This window comes from Lathamus discolor, chromosome 1 (genome assembly GCF_037157495.1).
Source record: "Lathamus discolor isolate bLatDis1 chromosome 1, bLatDis1.hap1, whole genome shotgun sequence".
Taxonomy (NCBI): Eukaryota; Metazoa; Chordata; class Aves; order Psittaciformes; family Psittacidae; genus Lathamus; species Lathamus discolor.
This window is the reverse complement of record NC_088884.1, coordinates 77,672,825-77,688,383: the sequence shown is the minus strand read 5'-3', so window position 1 is coordinate 77,688,383 and position 15,559 is coordinate 77,672,825.

Below are 15,559 nucleotides of genomic sequence, written 5' to 3'. Positions count from 1 at the left end.
GGCACTGCGCGCACCCTCCGCTCCGCCCGCCGCTGCCTCCCGGGACAGGGCAGGAGAGGGCCGCGCGTTCCTCCCCGTTTCCCCGTCCCCTCCCTGCTGTTTCTCTTCACTTTCCGCCGGGGTGAAGTGTCCGGCGCGCAGCGGCCCGGCCCGGCCCGGCCCGGCCCTCATCATCCGCAGGCTCCGGCTGTGCCGCCTTGTCCCGCACCCGCCGGGAGACCGGGTTCTTGTGGCACACGCAACCCGCACGGGAACAAACAGGAGTACACGTTTTAAACCCATAAATATATACTGCCCTTATGTATCCTCCCCATAGGTACTTTGCATTATGTTATATATTTAAGATACTTCGGTATTTCACAGAGCTGCGTTTTGTGCGTGTGTACAGAAGTTTCAACCTAGAGATACAAGATGGGAAGCTGCTTTATTGGTCCCTGCTGCGAAGGTTAAACTTTCAGGCAGGACTGTGTGTGCAGGGGGTAGGGCTGCTGGTCTGTGGGGCTTCCCAGCTCTCTGGAGGTTTTTATCTGTGCTGTCCTGAGGATTTGCAGGGAGATGACCTGAAGCCTCCTTCTGCCTGTTCATTGGAAAGTGGTGATGAGGGATTCGAGCAACTAGAAGTTGGAAAAAACCCGACTGGCTCTATTCTGCAAAGGTCTGTGCCTGGCTGTGTTGCCACAAGTGGCTTCTTACACACCCAGCTACAGTTCAGTGTCTGAGCCAGAGAAAGGCTGAAGTTCTCATACCATGTCTGGACACAGCTTCGAGCTACTGTTTAAGCACTCTACTGAAAGGTGGGTTGAAAGGAGGAGGAAAAAGGGAGGAAAAAGGGACCATGCTATGTCTGGGGAAAAGGAAAGTGCAGGTTTTAAAAAAAGAAGTTCACGATCCAGGGTTGCACGATTAAAACTTAAAAAATAAAATAAAATAAAAAAAAATCCCCCCTCCCCTCCCCCCCCCCCCCCATGTAGGTATTTACATGGGAAATTGATGTTTCTTAAAAGCAAATGAAAACTTACATGGCTTTTAACTTCATGTGTTGCTATTTCAGAGGCACGCAGGGACTCAAAAAGAGCTGGTGTAGCTTGTTTTTCACCAGAACTTTAAGCAGCAGTGAGGATACAGTGTGGCTGGGGAAGAACTGGGGTAATCCTTGTATTTGGGTATACTGTACTGGAAGAAACTGGGGCACCTTCTTTATTCTGAAAACACTCAGGATGGGGAGGAGGAACTGGCTCCATGCTGAGGAGTCCACAGTCCTTTTCCCCTGATTTACTCTTTGTCTCCCTTCCATTTTTTTCTTTAAGAGGGGGAGGGATCTCTAGCCTTTCTCATCACTTGGTCTGGCTAATGTCATCCCCTTTTGTTCTAACGTGGCGTATCACGGGAGAGGTCACGTTAACGATATGTGAGAATAGTTTCACTGGTTAAGAGAAATGGAGTGACACGCTCTTTCCCTGTAAATGGGAAAGGTTATGTACGGGAGCAGGAAGGTTGGAGATAAGCTGTGGGGGTACCAGCTGGGGAAGAGGAGTGGGAATTTGTGGGAAGAAAGAGTTGGAGGTATGTGGCAGAACTTCCACGGACAGAGGAAAAATGTAGCAGAAAATGTGAGGATAAAAACAAAAAAAACCCAAACCAAATGAAACAACAAAGAATGGGCAGGAGAAGGCAGGAAAAACAATGGGGAAGACACATCACAGCTAGGAAGGAATGTAAACTATGTTAGAAACTATGCTAGACCCTTCTGCTGACATACAGACAGTCACAAAAGCAGTTCCAGTAAACAATAGATACTACATTCTCAGCACGTATGAGTGAGGAGTACTGAGAAGATTAGAAAACAGTCTAAAAAATGTGAAACATTTCCTCCCCTCCTTTTCCCTTCCCTCTTCTCCATTCCTGAAATCCAGCACAAACCTGAATTCTCGATAGTTTTTATAGCTGAAACCGGTTTGGTTTCATGCACAAAATACACCTGAAATGGACTCAGGATTTAGAAAATACTCTTGTAGACGGTGTCCTGATATGCCACTGACAAGGTCTGAAGTCTCTTATCACATCAGCATTGCCCCTGTTGGAAGAGCTGTTGAGTTGTTATTAACTTTATTTTGCAAGAATGTACACTTCTGTGCTTGTGAGACCCATGGCAAAAAAAAAAACAAAAACACAAAAAACAAACAAAAGCAGCTTTTCTCTGGGCTTTAAAACCTTTAATGAGATTTCTGAGATACATTTCTCTCCTTGTAACCAGGAATGCTGACTGGAAAATTAGTGAGGGGGATGGGAAGGAAGAGAGAGGAGAGAGAAAGAATTTTGCCTGCACAGCAGTTCAGACAATGCTTAGCCAGGATCTGAAATAGAAGTTAATTAAGGCTCTTTCTTACCTGGAGAAAGTATCATGTAACTGATTGCCCCATCAATAGCAATTCCTTGAAGGTGATTTATGTTGGATTAACCCCTCTTCTCAACTGAATTATAAAAATGAAAAACCCAACCCTGAATCTTTTGAGAGGCAAATAGTTTGCCAGTGCCATTTGCAGATGCAAAGCAACATATATGGGATTATCCCTGAAAGAATTGCAATTTGCAACAGACGATTGTTCATTAGATTTTTGAAAAAAGAGATTGAGTTATGATGCATATAGTGACTAAGGGATGGGGAATCACATACAAAAACCTTTCGCTTTGTGTGCAATGTTTGGTGGAGTCCAGCAGATCAGAAAACCAGGTATTTCTGTATAAGACTTATTTCTTATTCTGACCGGATGTGCTTGGCCTAAACCATGCAAACGTTCTCCATCAGAATTCCTTACAAATAATACTTATATTGAAGTTGGTCCTTTCACGCCTCTTTCTCTTCCCTCCATCCCTCTCTCAGTGTTAGGACTCAAGGAACAAGCTGGGTTTGTACCCTGGAAACAGATTTGTTTCAGCTGCAGGAACCTTAGAGGGAAAGGGTGTTAAGAGTGAACACTGAGGTGTTCATTTTAAATGTAAAACAGGTCAACAGCAGGGGCTTCCTCTTAGATAAACACAACTTTATTCCTATGTGTAGCTCTAGGACCACATGGAAAATGAAGTGCTGTTCACTTTTTTCATTATTTTGTTGTTTGTTTGTTTGGGGTTTTTTTCCCCTTTTTTTCCCCTTCCCTTTCTCCCACCCCCCCCCCCCTTTTTTTTTTTTTTTTATCCTATGGTTGCTATATGCAAGTGGAGCGTAGTCAGGACTGTTTCTACATCTGTCCACTTCCTTCTGGTTTCTTTTGAGTCATACCGCCGAGGGAAAGGGAATCATTTCTTTTCCTCCAATAAAAGCCCTGCGAAGAGCAATAGGCCACACTGCCACCGCCTGTTCCCTTGCTGGAACTGCACGGCTTAACCCGCTCCCTGTCGCTGCTCCCGGGAAGATAAAACTTGCAGAGTGGGTTTGGAGATTACCCCAGGAGGAGGTAATCCATGTTTAATAATATGAGATCGGTATTTTATTTTAATTTTGTCATAGGAGATAGAACGGAAGTTCAATCCACCTGCATTTTGCAACAGGCACTGATAATCCTGCATTTTCTCACAGTAACCTGTACATTTCCTTCATCCTGGCATAATTTTGAAAGGATGGAAATAGAAGTTTATCTATTTCATCCTGTGGGCTAATTTAAAGTAAAGATTTGTCACAGAGACCAAAGGAAAAATACTACTTTTGCATTCGTAAAATGGGTGTGATGGCAGTTCTCTGCTTGACAGAGAAGTGGCAATAAAAGCAGTAGGAGCCGTGACTGGGACTCTCTACCTGACAGACAAAGTTCAAGGGAGTGGCAAATTGCCTGAGAAAAGAGAGCACACACACACACACACAGACAAGATGACAATGTTCTCATTGGAATATCACAAACATGAATTAATTTTGGAGGGGTGAGTGTGCAACCGCTAGTTTTGGAAATCCAGGCCATAGCCTAGGGCTGATTACATGTCATGACCTGAAAAATGTCATGTTAAACTGCCATATGAACATGAGCTTTGCTTTATGCCTCAAGAGAGCTATAGGGTTTTCCGGAATTCAGTATGTTCCTGAGGCTACAGATAACAGTGGCTCCTCAGGCATATGTTTGCTTTTATTTTGCTGTGTAATAGGGCAGGACTAACTTGCGTCCTGTCCTGGGTGATAAAGCAATGTTAATTTCGTCAGTCTTGCCTCAATCTGTTTCTTCCTGCAGCTGGAGGAGTTGGTTATCTAGCTCACCTATACCAGGGTGGCAGCTGATGTTGTTCAATGTTGTATCCCTTGGGTAAAATCTCTGCTTGAACCACAGACTGTTAAGCAGTTTTGCATGCTGTGACTGCCATGCAGACCTTGATCTGATTGGAATAGGATGCTATCACTAGAGATCTGCTGATGATATACATTGGGGTGCATTCAACCAGGGGATATTTTTGGATGCTGTGCACAGCGCAAGTTGTAGGGACAGATCATACTCTGTCACAAGAAGTAGGTAGAACAGTCTCCAAGAGAAAGGGGGGTGTGTGTATGTGTGTGGCTGCCGTTGTGTATGATGACATCTGTCCTTTGTGGTAGGACTGTTTGTGTCATTACTGTGCTGTAAAAAGGTTTTGACGCAGTGGATGAGACAGCAGGAACAGAGCGAACTGAGATAAGGTTTTTAACAGGCCTGAACGTGAATCACCTCTGTGGAGATTCCCCAGGCATCCAGGCCTGTTTTACTTGTTAGTGGGTTCCTTTTCACACTGTGGGTAGGGAAGATCCTGGTTGCACAACTCCATTGGTAAGATATTTTTTAGTGAGTAAGAGCAGAGGAGACAGGGTTAGTGTAGATTCTCCATCTCCCTACAGATCCTCTGTGTTTCACACAGGTCCAGCTGTACACTGTGAACCATACGCAGTGAGGGAAAAGTTCTGGGGGAAGGTGGTTAAGCCCATTCTGTCCTAGTCAATATCTTGTGGATAGCAATCCCTTCACTGCTCCCTTGTTCATACAGTTTATCACAACTGACTGAAGTCTTGCTAGCAAAACAGGCAAAACTGAGCAGCATGGAAGCATGGGCAATTTTGGTAATGCTGCATTTAAGCAATGATAAAGTAGTAGCATGGCCTGTCCATGTACTGGACTGTTTGCTACCTGAGTACTTGATGCCCTAGGCAATTGCCTGTGCCTAAAAGCTTGCTCTCCTGACCTCATCTCCTTTCTTTCCAGGTTCCTGTGCTCTGTTTTATTCTACTGTTCCTAGGTTCTTTCTTTAGTAAACAAGTGTAATGCTTTAAAAGCGTGATTTCCACCTTCTCTCCCCTTTCCCCCCACCTTCTTTTTCGACTCAGAGATGCACGTAGATAGTTACTGGAACAAAGGTTTTGCTCTGCATCCATCAGTTCTTGAGTCATCTAGGCACTGGGGAGACAGCCAGGAAAGATCTAGGAAGAAATATTCAAATGATCTTATCAGATGCTATGCTAAAAAAAGCAGCAATGAAATGTGACTTGTTTCAAGGTTTGGAATGAAAGGAATGAAACAGAGTTAATTTCGGTAAGCTGCAATCACTGCTTTGAGTAGCAGCTTATTCAGCTGTCTCAGGGGTAGTTGTTTTTCCATGCATTAGTATTTTGGTCACTGTAGTAAAAGAACATGTTGTATGTGTAGGTGGAGGTATAAATATTCTGAAACTGTTGACAGGGGAGCACAACACCACTGTTGATTGGAGCTGGTTTTGCTTGCAGTACCATCTAGAGGCTCTGAATTTTATCAGGGCACTCTTTTGTTAAGGGCTGCATGTCAGAGATTTTTGTCTTCAGCTTATGGTACAAGAATAATTCCAAATGGCTGATCTTTCATCTTTATATACAAGTGAGGGATGGAAGAATTGCAATGCTATTCCTGAAGAAAGGTGGTAACCCAGAAATTGAAAACCATTTATTACTTTTTGGCTCCTAAGTTTGAGATATATGAGATGTGTTTATTGAGGACAATGATAAAGCAACATTTTAAAACACTCTTTTTTCTAGTGTTAGTAGAAAGGGTTTTGTTGGTCATATTTCCCTATCAAAGCATCCTTTGAGGTAAAACTAACACTTTGTTATTTTTTTATTTTCTTTTTTAATAAGAGGTCAACACCCCTTCTCCAGCAAAAGTAAAATCATGAGTTTCATGGAAATATCCTAATTTATTTTCCTATGATATTTAGTGAACTTGTAGAAAACATGGCTAAAGGGACTAGAGGATGACATCTGTTAATTTCCTGCTGTAAAGTAGGATTAACTATATCTAAAATATCACAGCTATCTATCTAATCTGATTTTAATAGGCTAGCCAATGCATGATGGTAGGCTATTTCTTTATCACACTGTTTTTCCACAACCTGAGGATGTGCACATGAAAGATCTGTTATAACAGGCACTAATTCACATAATGCCAGATTAATGCATCCAAGTTAGTCACCATAAGAAAATGACAGAATGCACTAAAACACACAGGAGATTAAGTTGGAAGGAAAACCAAAGTGTACATGCATATTCATTTTGGGTTGGATCCTCAACGCTTCTTTAGCAGCTTTGTGCACAAAGCAGTTATGAAGCTGGCTGGCCTGTTTCCTTGGGAAAAGAATATCTCAAATAGGCTCCAGTTGCCAGAATAGTTTATAAGCAATCTGTGTGTAAGGCCTTCGGGTCCAGCTGGCCAGCAAGCACTGCTGTCGAGAGCTGCCCTAGGAACACAATGATTTCCCAATGGCTTTTTCTTTTTTCTTTTATTCCCACCCAGCTCCACCCCACCCCCACCCCCCTTTTTTTTTCAGGGGTTAAGTCAGACTGATTAACTTTTTATGGGCATATTTTTTTGTAGTGATTTGCCATGAGTAGGCCAGGTCAAGAAAAGTGCAATCCCAACCTGATCCTGCCTCAAAATAAATGCAACTAGTTCTGCAGTATATATAGCTGCTTTGGTTCTTATACTTTTTGATTTTTGTAACACTTTCTCTTTTTTAGGTTTTGTTGTCAGCATACACAGTATAGTACAGTGAAAAAGTTCATATTCCAGGCATTTCCAGAACTATTTAGGGAGTAATGCAAGAACAGAACATTGTCTATCTTGGGTCAGACCAAGGATCTGTGTAGCCTACCATACCGTCATAGCGGCCAACAGTGGATGTCTAGTATAAAAACTGCGTGAAGGTGGAATAGTACTTCTTTAGTGTACTTCCGCAGCTGACAAAAATGTGCAGCTCAGGGATATATTCAGTCAGAGGCAGCTTTAATTGTTTTTAATGATTTTTCACCATGAATTTAAATGTCCTTTCGCATCACTATTACCATTTTGTAACAGGTTATTCAGCCTAATTATAGCCTATGAGAACATATAATCCCTTTTCTGTTTTTCGAACATGCTAGATGACAATTTTGCTTGGTGTAATCTATATTGGTATGATAATCGTAGAATCGTAGAATCATAGAATAGTTAGGGTTGGAAAGGACCTCAAGATCATCTAGTTCCAACCCACTTGCCATGGGCAGGGACATGTTTAAGTTTGAACCCGTTACCCCTTGTCCTGTCACTACAGTCCCTGATGAAGAGTCCCTCCCCAGCATCCCTATAGGCCCCCTTCAGGTACTGGAAGGCTGCTATGAGGTCTCCACGCAGCCTTCTCTTCTCCAGGCTGAACAGCCCCAACTTTCTCAGCCTATCTTCATACAGGAGGTGCTCCAGTCCCCTGATCATCCTCGTGGCCCTCCTCTGGACTTGTTCCAACAGTTCCATGTGCTTTTTATGTTGAGGACACCAGAACTGCACACAATACTCCAGGTGAGGTCTCACAAGAGCAGAGCAGAGGGGCAGGATCACCTCCTTCGACCTGCTGGTCACAGTCCTTTCGATGCAGCCCAGGATACGGTTGGCTTTCTGGGCTGAGAGCGTTTTTGTTTGTTTGTTTGTTTGTTTTTAAAAAAATATTTTAAATTTAAATACTCAATTTTTCCAGAAATCGAGTCATAGCAGGATCTCCTTCAAAATCATTGAAGTCATTGTTCACCCACAGCAATACTACCTGTGTAACCTTATCGCTGAGGCTGGGGTCATTGAACCACTCCAACAACTTTTTGCCCACTTCCATTGGGCTGGAAAGAAAGGTCCGATATGTCAACAGGAAGTCTTCTATAAATGTTGGGTCTACCACAGAGTGCTCTTCCACCAAATGCATTGTTAACCTTTCAGCTGTTCCCTTGATGACAATGTGACCTTTTCTTGTTCCAGTGCGATCAAGTTCCCTGTGCTCCTTCACCATCACAATCTCCCCTTCCTCTTCTACCTTCTGCATATTCTTCTCCACTCGATTGAGGATGCAACAATAATCTTGCTGGGCTATACAAACAAACTGGCAGTCATCCACTTTGGTTCTCATCACTGCTTTCATATATTCCTTTTCCATGGTAGGGGAAGCACCAAAACTGTTCCCCATGCAGAGTATTTCTGTTCTTCCATCAGGGTACGTCACCTCCACAGAGCCATTCAAAATGACTGACCAAGAATCCAGCTCTTCCCCATTGTTTAGTACAATAGTTCCTGCTTTCTCCACAACTGTGAACACCATTACAGCAGAGAGCTCTCTCCTCACTGACATGTTGGCAAAAGCAGGCAATTGATGCATGAATTCCAGTAGTTGTTCAATATCATCACCTGTCCCGTCTATTGGGTCTTTCTCCAAGCAGTCTCTAACAATATCTCTACTCATCAAAGGATCCGATGCCCTTTCAGTATCTTCTTCATCATCATCATCCTCAGAATCCACTGCTGTCTCTGGCAATCCACTGAGATCCATATCACCAGCCTCCCTTTCTGTAGCCTGGTAGGTATCAGAAAGCCTGCTGCTTCCTGAATCACTAGTGATGCTACATCCTGAGTGACTAGATGAAAAGTGGATTACCTGTGTGTGGAGACTGCCAGTAAGGTGCAGCTTTGTGAAATCTGCAGTATTATAAATCAAAAATAAAAAAAAGGAATAAGAGTTTCATATTCATCCTCTCTGTGCTACTGCTTTTACTGTTTACTATTTTGTTCCTCCACAATTGGGTTTCCAGGCTGAAAAGTCCTAACCTTTTACTCACTCTTGACATGCAAGTTGTTTCAGACTGTAGATCATATTTATCAGCCTTCACTTTTCTAGCTCAGCTGTACCATTTTTAAGATGGGATGCCAGAACTGCGCACAATATTTAAGGCACAGAGACACCTCGGGTTTATACCCAAGTGATACGTTCATTATTTCCTCTTTTCTTCCCTATTTTGTACCTAAGAATTCCTTTATGGCAGCTTTTTTGACAGCTTCTAAACTGAGATTTGAAGTCAAACACTAATGAACATGAGCCGGCAGTGTGCACTTGCAGCCCAGAAAGCCAACCGTATCCTGGGCTGCATCAAAAGGAGCGTGACCAGCAGGTCGAAGGAGGTGATCCTGCCTCTCTGCTCTGCTCTTGTGAGACCTCACCTGGAGTATTGTGTGCAGTTCTGGTGTCCTCAACATAAAAAGGCCATGGAGCTGTTGGAATAAGTCCAGAGGAGGGCCACGAGGATGATCAGGGGACTGGAGCACCTCCTGTATGAAGATAGGCTGAGAAAGTTGGGGCTGTTCAGCCTGGAGAAGAGAAGGCTGCGTGGAGACCTCATAGCAACCTTCCAGTATCTGAAGGGGACCTACAGGGATGCTGGGGAGGGACTCTTCAGTAGGGACTGTAGTGACAGGACAAGGGGTAACTGGTTAAATCTTAAACAAGGGCAGTTTAGATGGGATATAAGGAGGAAGTTCTTTCCTGTTAGGGTGGTGAGGCAGTGGAATGGGTTGCCCAGGGAGGTTGTGAATGCTCCATCCCTGGCAGTGTTCAAAGCCAGGTTGGATGAAACCTTAGGTGACATGGTTTAGTGTGAGGTGTCCCTGGCCGTGGCAGGTGGGTTGGAACTAGATGACCTTGAGGTCTTTTCCAACCCTAACTATTCTATGATTCTATGATTCTAATGCAGAGGATTCCTTGGCCTTTACACTTTCTGCAAGGATGTTGAATACAAACACATTTGAGTTACTGTTACAGAGTTAGTCCTTCTTAGTAATACCATAACGCAAGCCAAACATACCACTGGGAAAAGAGCTGAAACCGGACTCTCCCCTTTTGAGTTGCTTTACTAGCTTATCCATGCAACATTCCTGTACAGTGTCTAAAAATACCCCGGTGTGACATTTAAATCTACATAAGAGTAACTAAATTCTCCTATTATTATGGTATTTCTAGTCCTGGCAGACTTCCTGAGTCTGATTTTACCTTAGCTTGTTAACTGTTATTAACCTGATTGGTGGTAATGTCTATACTTTGCCTTGAGAGTTGCTTTTAAATATTCTGCTTGACATTTCTGTATGAGATCTTAGATTTGCAATTGGATATCCAACCACTGCTGTAGTTTTAGTGGTCTCACAAGGTATCCAAGGTGGTGTAGAATACACATCATCTTTAATGAAGGTCTAGTGTGTAAACACACTCACAAACACAGAATTTTAATTGGTAGAGAAGAGCCATAGGTCAAAAGGAACTAAACCAAAATATTAAAGAGAAACACAGTCCTTATCTGTAGAGAGTAAATGGAAAAAATCCAAAGTTGAATTGCTTGTTTTGTTCCAAAGACTGCAAAAATGTTTTACATGTATTCTTGAACTATACTTGACAACATCACCAAAACAGAATATTTGGCAGCTAGTTCCCTAACTACAGGCATCTGCAAAATGAAATGAAACTTTGGAGATTTTTCTACAAACATGCTCTACCTGTGCCTTGATCAATGTACTAAAGCACTTTTATGTCCTCCCTACCCTTTGCTCCTCTGTTGCATGTATATTTACCAGTAGCGCAGCATCTGTCATCTGTTAATCCAGGTGCTAAATCTAAACAAGGGAATGTCTCTGTGCCAATGGAGTATTCCTTGCTATATGCTATGTCTCTGGAGTTGACTGTCATTTTAATGTTAACAGGAGATTTGGATGTTGTTTCTTCCTTTGCCAGTTTGTGGAATATTTCAGATAAATTATAAAAATGTATGCAAACCCATTTTGGTCTCTGTAGTATCCCATTTCATTTTTAGCTTAATAAAAATTGTAACTATAGGATTTTCCTTCTCTTGTACACTTTGGATTACTCTGATATACTGTGCCAGCAGCCACTGGACTTCACTCCTCTTTCTCAACTCCTAATGGGATAATGGATAAAGGACTTCCTGAAAATCTGAAATAATCCAGCCAAATATCTCCATGGTGTGTAAAAGCCACTGGCAGTAATGGAGATATAGAAAGAATAGATGTTGCCTTGGCATCCACTGAATCTGTTTTATTTGGTTTTGGCAATACGCTTATGATTTTTTTTTTAAAGTGAATCTGTCAGTCTCTCCATAATCTGAATCCAGGCTGGCTATTCTTATTCAAGTTGTACTTTTTCCAATACTAATGAAATTTAATTGATCTCTAGGGATGCTGTTGATGATAACTGATTTCCTGCTGCTACAAAAAGCCTATATTTCAATAGGCAATTTAAACTGGAATGTTCAGCTGAAAAGCAGTCTAAGCAGACAAGGACATTTTCTGTCTAGATCTTAGCTGGAAGGAGAGACTGAACAAAATGCAGTGGTCAGTAATTTAGCTGGCAAAATAATTGTGGGAATCTTCTGTTACTGAAAGGCCTCCTGTTGAACTCTCTAAAAGCTCTGCTGAAAATTTTCCTTGCTAGGCCTGGAATCACGTGCAGCCAACGAATGGAATTTCTTCTCCAAACTCTACTTTTTTAACATGGAAAGGACAGCAAAGGCTTTCAGTTTTTAAATCAATGTTTCACTTATAAAATAGTAAATCAGGGCATGACAATTATTTAAGTTATTTTAGAGTTAAACCAGATGAAATATAATAATTTTTTTTTTCTGATGCTTGCAGGTCTGGCTGTTTCCACTTGTCCACCGTCACTGAAGAAACCCATACAGCCTCTTCTGGGTTTCTAATGAAGTGTCTGTCTCAGGATACTCTTTCAAGCTACCACTCATATGAGTCGCCACATGAGCTGAAATGTTCTGACTTCTTTCCTCACATTTCCAGTTAAATGCTTCTGCTTTGTCTTTTGTGTTGGGTGTAGCAGTAGTTAGCTCACAGGGGTAAGAATGCCTACCTTGCTGCTGCTGAAAAACTACAAGTTTCTTTTTTATTGGGTTAGTATTCTGTAAGATAGGCAGATGAAGGAGCAGGATCGAATCTTCTGGCAGTAGCAGGCGGGTAACTGGAACTGCACAGCTACGGATCTGCTTCCACTTGCAGGCTGCCCTCCACTTATCTTGGGAGTCTCTCAGCTCCTATTGCTGCTTCATGCTTTTCTCCTTCCCTCCAGAGAGTTCAGTATAACTCAGATTGCAGCAGTCCAGATGAGATGGACCTTTACCTCTTGCAAAATGCCAAACTTAAGAGCATGCACAGTATTGGAAAGAAATGAATTAGTTTCGTCAGAAGTATATAGGCGTATATATATGTAAAATGCATACATGCAGTTGTATGCATTTTAGATGAAAAGATGATGAAAATTAGTGTCTGTGTAGAAACTGCAGACTGTTGGAAAACATGCATGAGTTACTTTCCATTAGCTTTTCTCTCACTACTGGGATTGATCAGCAACAGCTTGTTTGTTCCCTCCAGCCCTGAGTAATTTAGCTTCTCTTTTCTCCATCATAGGAAGAGTTTGAAAAAATGGCTCTGTCTTCACAGAATATAGGCTATATTCCACAGCTTTGAAGCAAGCAAGCTGGCAACAGTTCAGCTCAAGAAAGTTGAATCCTGTTTCTGTAGATCTCTGGTGCTGTATCAGCTTTCTAGGATTTTTCTTTTTATTTCTCTGCTTCCTCTCCTACCCCATTTTGCAAGCTGCTCTGGGCTTTTTATGCTGTTCTTCAGTGCTGAACTGTATTCTACTGTGAGGTATGGTGGTATGTTAGTAATGGGAGATATGACTCTTCTGTTTTGTGTATGAGCACACACAGGTATGCACAGACAAGCACAGACTAATGCCCTCATTATTCCATCCAGGGGATTTCACTGGAGAGGAAGAAACTCTGGATTTCTTGACTTCTCATAGCTATGGAACAGGACTGCAAATAATTTTCCTGAGATGTCAAGCTTTTAATCATTTGCAATACTCTATAGACAAAAGACCAAAGAAAAATAACTTAGGGGGTGAAGAGCATAGGTTTATGCACTCATCAGTACTATATGGGACCAAGGAATGCATGTGTTATCCAAACCAGCATAGAAGTTTTACCTTTTTTTATTAACATATTCCCAAAACTATAGCAGCATAGAACTCATTCATATAACATCTCATGGACTGCTGTTTGCACTGGGGGTGGGAGATGAAATATGTTGGGTTGCTGCTATTGTCCTGATCATTTGATAGGGAATTTGGCCACAGAATAACATGGCTGCACAGTATAATATTTAGCTTTGTGTGGCCCCATTTCCTTTCTCTGAAAGCCAAGGTATAAAGGGGGTGCTGCTGTGCATTGCACCCTTGTACAAGCTGAGATTTAGTGAGGGCACAGTCTGTGTCTGCCTCAGAAACACTCTGAATTGCTTGAGTTCAGAAATAGCCGCAGTAATTCAGTCCAGCAGACAAGGCAGTGAAATGTGTGACAACTCTGAGCTTTCCGTTAGAAAGTGGAGAGAATAGGAATCTCTAGTAAATCTCCTACTTTACTTTGTCTAAAGTCATGCAGGTCTTGAATTCTGAGCTCTAGGCCAAGATTTTAACCCTTCTGTTGGCAAGTGGTTTGTTCTAATTATTAATTTCTTTGCTTCTTTGAGCTATATTTATCAAATGGCTCCTTATCTTGTAGCAATAATGCTGTTCAGCTAGGTAAGAGAATCTTCTCTCTCTATTTTTGGCTCTTACAAGTTAAATATTATCTGCTATTTTATGAGGATAGCTGTATAGGTTATTACAGGTGTCAGTGTTAAACGAATGTGCTAAGAAAACAAAAGAATCTATGCATCAAACACTGACTATTTTGCTTAAACACAACTACAACTGTTAAACAGAAGCTTTTGTATCTGTTCTTGTTCAAAAACTGGTTTACAATTGCTGACATAATTTATTGATGATTACTATACATGGAAGAAAAGTGCGACTGCACTTGTCAGCCACTTTTCCTATACATCGATGTTATTTTTCAGAAATTATAAACCTTGGAGCCTACTGAGAAGTAAATTAAAAAGCACTGAAATTTATTCCCTGAGTTGAATCTCCAATTAACATTACAGTTGCTCGAAGTATTGTTTATTTTCCTCTTGCAATCTTAAAGAAAGCCTACTTAGAATATGACTAATGATATTTTTGATGGAGTTCTAAGAAAATGTGGATATATAATACTTGACTTCAAAATCACATGGAAACATTGAAATTAAGTTCTGTGAGTCTGGCTACACTCTTTGGATAATTATGTTTCTTTATATGCAAGTTAGAGACCTTATTCTCCTTCCCCACTCATATATAATTCCACTTAGGCATTTGAAGCTGTAATAATACTGTTGTCAAAAGAAACAGCAGCTAAGTGTAAGCATAGACTGAATACCTGGTGAAGTTTCTGCTGATGTCAAAGCAGAATTCTGCTGGAGGGACACCAGCGGAAACAATCATCGGACATTGCAGAAAGGGAATTGACTTGTAGTCTGCTCTGTTTGTATCAACAGTAGCTGTCGTGCTCTTGATGAGATAGAAGACCAGATTAAGAAAAGCACATCTGAGGGTTAAGAGATCAGTCAATAGGAATTTATTGCTTTGCCGGGAGAAGTATGTTTCATGACATCTGAATACAGCTGAAGTAAATGTAGGAGATGTTACAGGTGTAAGAGGTGTTACAGGGCCACCAGCGTAAGAGTAATGTAACCACAAGGGATAACTTTCAAACTACTGGGTGGAATCCACATGGAAATAACGACTGAAACAAAGAAAGGTTCTGCATATTTAGGGATGCCCACTGAGAACTAAAATCAAGAGCTATTGAGGTAGCGCTCAGAAAAGAAGAAGAAAAGATTTTGCAAAGAAAAGATTTTGCAGTTGCATATGTTCTGGAAGGTGACAGTTTTACTTTGATGTTCTGTTTTTAGCGGAGAAGCATGTCAGCTTCTTGACTTCAAACAGGCAGTGTTTGTTAGGCAAGACCAAAGACTGGGAGGTCAGGAGAAAAGGAACTAAGGCTTACCTTGAATAAGGTGAAATCCGCTTCCAGCTACAGATAGGGAAAGAGTGACGTTTTTTGTTGTCATCAAGAGGAAAGAAGCTGGGAAAGAAAGAAGAATAAAAAGAGATGGAAAGAGATGATAGTTTTTATTCACACTGACAATCACAGAATCACAGAATGGTTTGGGTTGGAAAAAACCTTAAGATCATCTAGTTCCAACCCTCCTTTCATGGGCAGGGACACCTCCCACTAGACCAGGTTGCTCAAGGCCATGTTCAGCTTGTCACTGAACACTTCCAGGGATGGGACATAAAACAG